Here is an 8869-nt window from a genome sequence, read left to right as displayed (position 1 = left end):
GAAAAATCAGCATAATATTTGTTTAATTAAAAACATCTTTAAAACCTTAATTAGAATTTACTAAGAATTTTACATTAATTTGAAATCTCTGGATAATAATAAATTTTACTCAATTGGAATACATTGGTCTCAACGGTTTCAACCTGATAGCTCCTCCCCCTCTGGAGCACAGTTTGCTCCAGAGGGGGGAAAATGTATATTTCTTCCTGTAAGCGCAATTTCTTTTTTCGAAAAATGCCAGTTTTTTCCAAAGTGTGGTGTTTCCATTTGGATCATTTATTATCCAAATTCCAATTTGCGAAATTTCAGAGTTAATGGAAATGCGACTGTTGATTATCTCGTTAAGGAGAAAACGATTAAAAAAAAGAAAAATACTGGGACAGGCCGTTTTTGGCTTCAGAAATAATGAACATAGTGGGGGTTAGCCCCGCCTTCAGCTCCTAAGACTCATGGGAAGTGGGAAATATTTGTGTTACATTGCTCACCATGAGTGAGGGAGCTGTGAGCAGAAGTCACGTTCATACTGTTTGGCTGTTCGTGTGCGTTTAAAATAAATGGGCATTGATGGAAGTGAGACTACGCAGTTTGTTGCTATGTCTTCTGTCTCAGACTGTTTTGTGACGTTTGGGGTAGGGGCGTTTCTCCTCCCCAGTCAGTCAAAGAATAGCGCGCCATTTGGGTCTCTGCTACGATTGACTTACCAATTGAGTCGTTACAATATAGCTTTACAATTTTATAAATGTTAGGTCTTTATGAGGGCAGGTGTGATTTAAAAAACAATCGCGCCACAATAAAATAAAATTTCCCCAAAAACAGTTGAAATTTATCAATTTTGCAAAGTAATTCAGTAATAAAACCTTTAATTTGTTAAATTAAGTTAAATCAAATTTCTTACATGTTTTGGAATATTTTTATCATTTTCTTTTGAAAAACCCTTTTTAACTACTTAAAATTTTTGAGCAGTATTAACTGACATGCTGCTAGAATTTAAGTTGCTTTAACTAAGCATTGTCTTATTCTTTTTACATATTAATTAAGTTTATTATTTCAGTTTTAAACAATTTTTTTAGTAGAAATTAATTATTTTTTGGAGGTGTTGAATTTACTCAATGTTATTAATTGTCACTTTGTTGCCACAATTTTATTGAGTAGAGGGAGCTCATACTTTTTACAGTGTATTGGTGGTGTATACTCCATTCTTCCATCCATTCTCTTGGCTGGCTATGTCCTTTTTGGGGTCATGGGATTGCCAGAGCCTGTCCCAGCTACTGCTGGACAAAGCTGGGGTACACCCTGGACCAGGGTTGGGCACTGATTGGGTTTTATTCAGTTCTGGTGCCAAAGCGGTTCTTTGGTTTTGGTTTCAGTTCTTATTTGGTGCCAATTTTGGTACTTGAGAAATGCAAAATAATGCCTACATCTTCACAAATAAACACATTTTGATTCCCTTGTCACATATTGATGCATGGTTAAGATCTCTATGTCAAAAATTGATGTTTTGAATGTCACCGTTTTTTGATCTGCTGGGTGTTCCCATTAAATCAGAGCTCTCCAACCTCCGGGCTGCAAACTGGTGGCCTGCCCTTCTTTCACTGCTCTGCGAATTCGCTGCTCGTCGCCTGTCAAACATGTGATCCTGAGCAAGACACCACGGCCCCTCAGCCGCGTTGTCTGAGGGGTTACCGGGGCTTTCATCTCACTTGGGGCGTTTGTCTGGATGACAGCCACTTCTGCAGTGTTTCTGTGTCTCTGTGACTGAGTTTGAAGGCTTTTCAGCATTAACCTGAGAGGGGGAAAATAGGAGACCTTTTTTTTATTGTCTCAACGAAAATAAGAAAAAGACTTCAGTTCAGGAGACCCGAGCAGGCTGTCCCCGCTCCCCACAGCGACTGTCTGTGTGCCGGCATATTGAGCGAGCTCCGCTGAAGTCCAGGAGTCTGCGACAGGACAAGAATACTCGTATTTGATTAGTGGCTGATCAGGTCACTGAAAACGTTATGTGCCCAAAGCTGAGTTCCTGATTGGCTGATGCAGCAGAGTGACCTGTCAGTCATCTGTGATCTGCTGTGTAATGCAGCCAGACATTCGAGTGTTCGTGCTCACCCTGTCAGTGGTCTTATATGAGCCACTATTGCAGGAAAGGCAGAATGATTGGCTAGAATTTAAAGTACTGAACAGAATTAAAGGGATTGACATGTCATAAGACAAATCGACCTTCAATGAAACTACACACCGAAATGAGGAACTGATTGCAGCAGCTTCTTTCAGTTTCGGTAGAACCGTGTAAATCATAATGGTTCTGACTAGGAACTGAATTCCAGTGCCCAACCCTAGCCTGGACTGATTGGCAGCATATAGAGCGTTAGCTAAAGGCAACCCCAGTTAATCTGGGATCTATTGAGAGGCTGATCTCAGTGCTGACTTACCTCACTATCTGAGTTGTAATTGGACTGGAATTACATAAAATACAGAGATTTTGATAAAGAAAATAATATTAATTATTAGAACCAAACAGAAATTACATTTGTAGCAAAATAACTAATATCCATATATATACTCAGAAAACAAATCTTTATTCAAGATTTGTTTTAAATAGACATCTTATTCATATCCATATTTCCTGACATCTCCATGCCTCCTTGTTTCAGGTGAGCCAGTTTCTGTCATTCATGATCTACTGGACGTGGATTGCAGGCTAAAGGGCTTCAAGGCTGAACTCACAGAGGAAGGAATGATGTCTTCCTGTGTTTGAGGGTCAGGTAAAGCAGTGTGGGTGCATTGTTTCTCCGCCTGTCCCTGGAGTTTGTCTATAAACTCTATTTTTATATGGTTCATCAACTCTCAGAGGCTAAAACATCATTGAACTAAGTCCTAATATATTTGTGTTCTGTATGTAAAACGTGTGACAGGTTTTGACTCTGCTGTCAGAGTTCCTCAGATCTGCGGTGACGGTGGAACATGCAGACAGTGTGGAACTTGATCCTGCTGCTGTGTAGACTAAGGCTTCAAAGGATTCTGTCAAGGCTGCTCAGAATGAGATTTGGGACGCTGAAATGCTGTAACAGGTACGGAAATGAAGCATCAGTTTATGATCACATTTGCAGAGGATGTTAACGCTCTTCAGACTACTAATAAAGATTAAAACCTCACTTCCTGTTCCACCTCTGAGGCTTCTGTTGCAGCGCGTCCTACAAATTACCATGGAATTTAGAGAGTGATTTCCTTCCTCTAATAAGATTCCCCTCAAACATTTTCATTTTTGCTCTCATTTAGAAAATCCGTTAGAAACAGGTGATTCCATTTCACTTCAGATAAATCCTCCTGGTTATACTTTATATCCTGTCAGGACATACATTGGGAATCATTGTTATTTTAGAATTATATTATTGTTATATTCACACTATAAAGAACAGAAGATGAATAGATAAACAACGTGTCATTTACAGACCCTTTCCAGAAAATTAAATAATCATGGAAAAATGTATTAATTTCAATAATTCCATTAAAAAAAATAACCATCATGGAATATAGACTCGGGTACATGTCTGATTTCAAATTTGTATTTGCTTAATTTTAAATAAATTTGAGTTTTAGCCCATAAAACCCGCAAAAACAGGATCTTGGAAAAATAATACTCTGGATAAATCTGCCCACATTTTCCAGGACACGAATGTGTTAATCTGAGTTTAACCATCGACTAAACTCATATCACCAGCACAGATTCTCCACATGACATTCAAATTGTCTCAGTTGGTCACTTCAGACAACTATCCAGAAGACCGTCATTGATCCTATCCAAAGTCTGGGTAACGCCATGTTAGCGGAGGAAATCAGAACGATCATTTAAGGGTTTTAATGTCCGTTCTGTGTCTGAAGTTTCCGTTGACCACCGTTCACATTTCCGTGGTCACATCAAGAAGCTCCGTGGAGTCTGGTGGAGATTTTCCAGCGTTCTCAGTCCTGCTACCCTAAGTATTGGATGAAACTCACACCAAAAATCCAGTGATGCTGATTTGACCACAGAAATGTGAACGGCGGCTCATTTGACTGCAGTCAATGTGAAGATACCATCTTCTCTTCTCCAGAACCTGAACTAGACACTAGGAACAGATGAGGGTTTAGTGCATGTGCAGCAGAGCTGTTGATGGAAAGAAGATCATTCATTCAAACAGAGTCTGTCCAAGACAGTTTGATTGATTTAAAAGGAGAAATACTCAAAAACGAAATGATTTCTTATTACATTTGTTCTCTTTCAGAAGAAAAATGACACACAGACATGTTAAAAACTCTAAAAACTGGATTATTCAAAACATTTTTTAACAAAAAGAAATGCTCTTAGTTTTGCTGTGAGAATTCTTGTTTTTTTTTTGGGATAAAATAGTGTCTAACTTTTCTATGCAAAGAAATTAAACAAAAAAATTAATAAACACACCTGAATTGTGTTGAATGGACTTAGGTTTAATCTTTTTTGGCACAAAACTTTGATTCAGGACAGGATGTGTACTGTAGCCCTTTCTCTCAGTTTGACACCAACATAGGATTTATCTTTTGGATGTGGTGATGCCTAACCAGCATCGGACAGTGTAGGACCAAAAATGCAACCAACTTGGATTGGTGGCCGAAACCTAAACATTTATTGATGATATGTTTTCATGAAACCAGCAATAGCACTGACAATGCAGATGACCTTGACTGAAAATAAAATAGGGATACAGAGGAAAAAATCCATTCCTCAACTTTTTTAGTGTTTAGTTCAGACAAAAACAAACTATTTATTTTTTTCTTTCAAAACTGCAACTTGTTTTCCAATTGTTTTGGCAAATTCAGAAGTTCTTTGTAAATTATTTACAGTGACGACAGTCTCTGGTTTTGTTCTTTGAGTTTTGGTGTTATTAGCTGAATAAACTGAGAGCAGCGGGCACGCCGGCTGCCTGCACACACCTCTTTGTGTTTGATAAACTGTGGTTTTATTTTACGCCACTGCATCAAGACACAGAAACAGTTAATCCATTTTCCTTAGAAGGAGGCTGACAACACAATTAACCACTTCCTTTAGCCCGACAAATAAACAATCATTACTCAAGTTAGCATCTGGAGGTGCGAGTGGCGGCCAAAAAAATCAAGGCAGAGAGAAATTAGAAGAAGTTCATTTTGGGAATTTGGACCGAGTCTGAGCGTGACTGTTCACATGACATCAGGACTGCTAAAATCCATTTATTCCAGCTGGTTCCCGTGGAAAAAGATCTGTCTTCTTGCTTTCAGAGCAGCCATACACTTGTGTAACCGTCTCGCCTTCTGCCAAGTTACACAAAGCAAACACTATGTAAGCAGATTGAGAGTGGGCCGGCTGCGCCGAATCCATCCTGCGATAACTGTGCCTGTTATCATTCGCAGAACAAGCCCACATTTCTTCCAATTCTCTGGTCTCTATTAGCAAACACTAACAAGCTGCTCATGTCTGCCTGTCCAAAAGACACGTGTGCTTTTCTTCCAAAACTGATGTGCAGCAGGAAACTGTGAAGAGATTTACAAATGTGCAGGATAAAATAACATGTAGTCGATGTAGACTGTCGCTGACAGCAAGAGAGGCCACTTGATAGAGGCTTTAAGATACAAGTCAGTTGTTTGGTTGTGCACACGCAGCAGGAGCTTTGTTACATGTTTGATATATTGAATCTGAAGCTGATATCTAACTTCCTCTCAAAACCACATTTCCATTCAACAGGAAACACAGACATGAACAGAGCAGCTGGAGGCTGAACATGTTTACCTGCTAGTCGGATAAAAGAAACCCAACATCTGCAGGGCGGAGCCATTCAACCACAAGAAACGACAAGCAGGACTCTTGCTGAAGACTTCATAAAACCTGTTTAGGTGTTTAGGGTCAGTTTTGAGGTTTGATTTGTTCTTTTTCCTTTTGTTTTAGCTATACAGTACATTAAAATTCAACCAAACAGGTCACATTTCTGATGTGAAGTTGTCGTTTGACTTTGGGCTGAACAGGAACCACGTTGATTTTGTAATGAACCACCTCGTGGTTACACATTGAAGAACAATTCAGTGTAAACCTGTCATTTTCTCAATCTTCATTTCTGTTCTTAGATACATTCATTAGCTGTTTTTTTAAAGAATGACCCCGTCTGTTTGAAATGTCAAATTTTGGCAGGAACAGGCAGAAAGAGGAGCTGATGATGATGACGATGATGTGGTCAGGTCAATATGCAAGAGACCAATCATTAACTAATAATTAAATAATAAACTTGGCCATAGCAACAGCCATGAAGACACAAAAAGCTGTCAAAGCAGATGACCTGACAAAGAAGAAAACCAGACACTAGAACAGACCAACTGAAAACCAGCTGTGAATGACTGGAAACCTAAATCTGCTGTGACGGACAGTGAGACTCAAGAACAGAATGAAAAGATCACTGAGAAAACAAACCAAACCAGACAATCCTCACTGTTCTGCATGTTGGTATCTCTGATTTTTTTTTTTTGAGAACAAAAGATCAACAGTTTCACAAATCAGTAAATGTCAGATTTTTTCTTCTTGGATATCAGTTGTAAAGAAGTTTTCTGTTTGCATGTCATACTCTGAATAGAAAGACGGCTGCATCCTCAGGTTCTGGCCACACTCAAGGCTAAAGTGGAGCAGACCCAAAGCAATGATGGAAGCGATGCAGGTTCAGATAGAGACCCTGTAAACAACCAGAGGAGTCCTGCTGGCCACAATACAGGGGAACTTCCAGAAGGGCAGCACTAAACCAAAACTATAACAAGACTAAAAACATTTTTGCTTTAAATAATAAAAAAAAATGAAAATGAGCAGGATCAGTCCTGCAGTGTGGGATGATGGTTAATGGTCTGTGTGATGCTTTGCTATAAGCGTGCTGCAGTTTAATCCATTTCCCTCCGGATTGTTCCTTCATGCTCGTGCTCTTTGAATGCTTCATCCTAAACTTTCTGGTCGATTCAGCAAAGGAATGAAGCTCCAGAACATGGCGACCAGGAGTCTCCCGTCTGAACAGAACCTTCATGAGCTGCACCCTCTAGAGCTGTAAGATCCCCGTTCTGTCGTCTTCAGGACGTTTGAAGGACGCACGGACCTTTTTATTTGGATTTTCTTCAAGATGACGTTATAAATGACACAGAAATGTTTTTCATAAGGAATAGAAATGTTTACTTTTTCCTTCCTCTTAGTAAAAATAAAAAAAGAAAGAGAACCATCAGGATGAGGATTGTCTATGACTAACCCTGATGAGTTACCTTAATGAAGCCATGCTTTGGGCTGGGGCTTAGCGCCTGGTTCACACTGGTCTGTTTTGTGTTAGAGCTGCGAGCGATCTGCGTCGAGTCTGACAGGAAGTTACATCAAGATACATGAGAAAATCTGGTTTATTTTCAAAATATAACTAATTGTTCACAATAAAACAACGCAATTGAGAAATGTGATCATGTTTTTGTATCTAAACAGACTATAGAGATGAAAATAAATATACAATCTCAACGTCTCTGTGTGTCTCAACAACAGATAAGTTAAAGAAGTATAGGTCTACTAACTACTTGCTTCTTCTTAGCAGAAACATGGAGTCATATTTTTAGGGTATTAACTTATCCATGATGGCTAAAACAGAAAAAAGTTCTAGCAGAAGCGTCTGTCGACCGTCTGGTGTGAATTGCAGGAAAGAGCCGATGCCGCTCGCTCTCCGCTCCGCGCTGCTTCCGCGTTCAGTGTGACCCTATCATCAGGCTGCTGCTGTTTGAATCTGTGACTATCAGGAAAACATTCCCATGTGTTTATTTGGGCTTAATTAAAAGAGGCTTTCACTGAGACTCTGAGGAGTTGCGTAACTTCCCTCACCTTCTTTAGCTTCCACAGCTTTGCAGGATTTTGAGTTTCTCATGACGACACGCTCATCAAGTCCTGCATTCAGCTGCCCATTATCCTCTGACAAATAGCACTGATCACATTGCAAAAGGTCTCATTTGGCAATTTGGAGCATTTGGGTGATTGATTATAATGATAGCTAAACGAGGAGAGGAAATGTTATCTTCCTTTATTGCAATCCTTCACATTCGATGGGTGAACATCCACGTTCCAAATATAACTACCTTGGAGTTTGCCCCGGGGAGAAAAAAACACTTTTTCCAAAATGTGTTTTCAACTTGTAAGCCTTTCAAATAAATAAAATGGAGAAGGTACGGCGTAGATGCATCTCAGCTGCTCTCCTTTCCACTTACAGGAGGAGAAGTTTGGGGATTCAGTCCAGGTCACTGCCTCTGCGTGCATTGTCTTCAGCATTACTCTGATTGTTCTTCATCTTGTTTTTGTTGTGTTCATTTTTTATAAGACTAATGGACTCCCGGACCGCCTCTTCCCGGGTCGATATTGCCCTTTGTACTTCTGGTTTTATATATAGACATGTTGGTTGCAGCAAATGCCCATTGTCTTTGTGAAGGAAGCACGCAAAGACCAGAGCGGCACGTTCGCCCCGTCTGACTCAGCTTTTCCATCTCCTCAGTCAGAACCGCACCACTTTTGGCTCCTTCCTAAAAACACCCTCAAGTGACCCAGAAAGTTGCAGCTCTGGCGTTCCACCATGGCTGACCATCAGAGACGCATTTAAAGCTTGTAAACTGACCTCAGCGGAGCCTTTAAACCCATGAAAGCTACAGTGGATACAGACTTTTTATGGCTGCTCTCAGATTAGTGGTTTCACAGTTGTTTCTTCCTCTAGTTCTTAAACTTCGGTTCTGTTTGATGACTTCTGGGCTTGATCCAAACTTTATGCAGTTAAACTTGCATTCAGTCTGTTTCAATGACTTTAGCAGGACATCATCTCTCAGCAGAAGCTTGGAGCAGCTCTCT

General features: G+C 39.9%; 1 long non-coding RNA gene across 1 annotated transcript; it reads left to right on the top strand.

Annotated features, from left to right (window-relative positions):
- The first annotated feature begins 2655 nt into the window (after positions 1-2655).
- Positions 2656-7387, top strand: LOC118598212. Its single transcript, XR_004947325.1, has 3 exons — positions 2656-2759; positions 2910-3065; positions 5726-7387. It is a non-coding gene; the product is annotated as an uncharacterized LOC118598212 (long non-coding RNA).
- Positions 7388-8869: the final 1482 nt, after the last annotated feature.

This window comes from Oryzias melastigma, linkage group LG24 (genome assembly GCF_002922805.2).
Source record: "Oryzias melastigma strain HK-1 linkage group LG24, ASM292280v2, whole genome shotgun sequence".
Lineage (NCBI taxonomy): Eukaryota > Metazoa > Chordata > Actinopteri > Beloniformes > Adrianichthyidae > Oryzias > Oryzias melastigma.
Note: the sequence above shows the minus strand (reverse complement) of the source record. Positions and strands in the feature narration are given on the sequence as shown.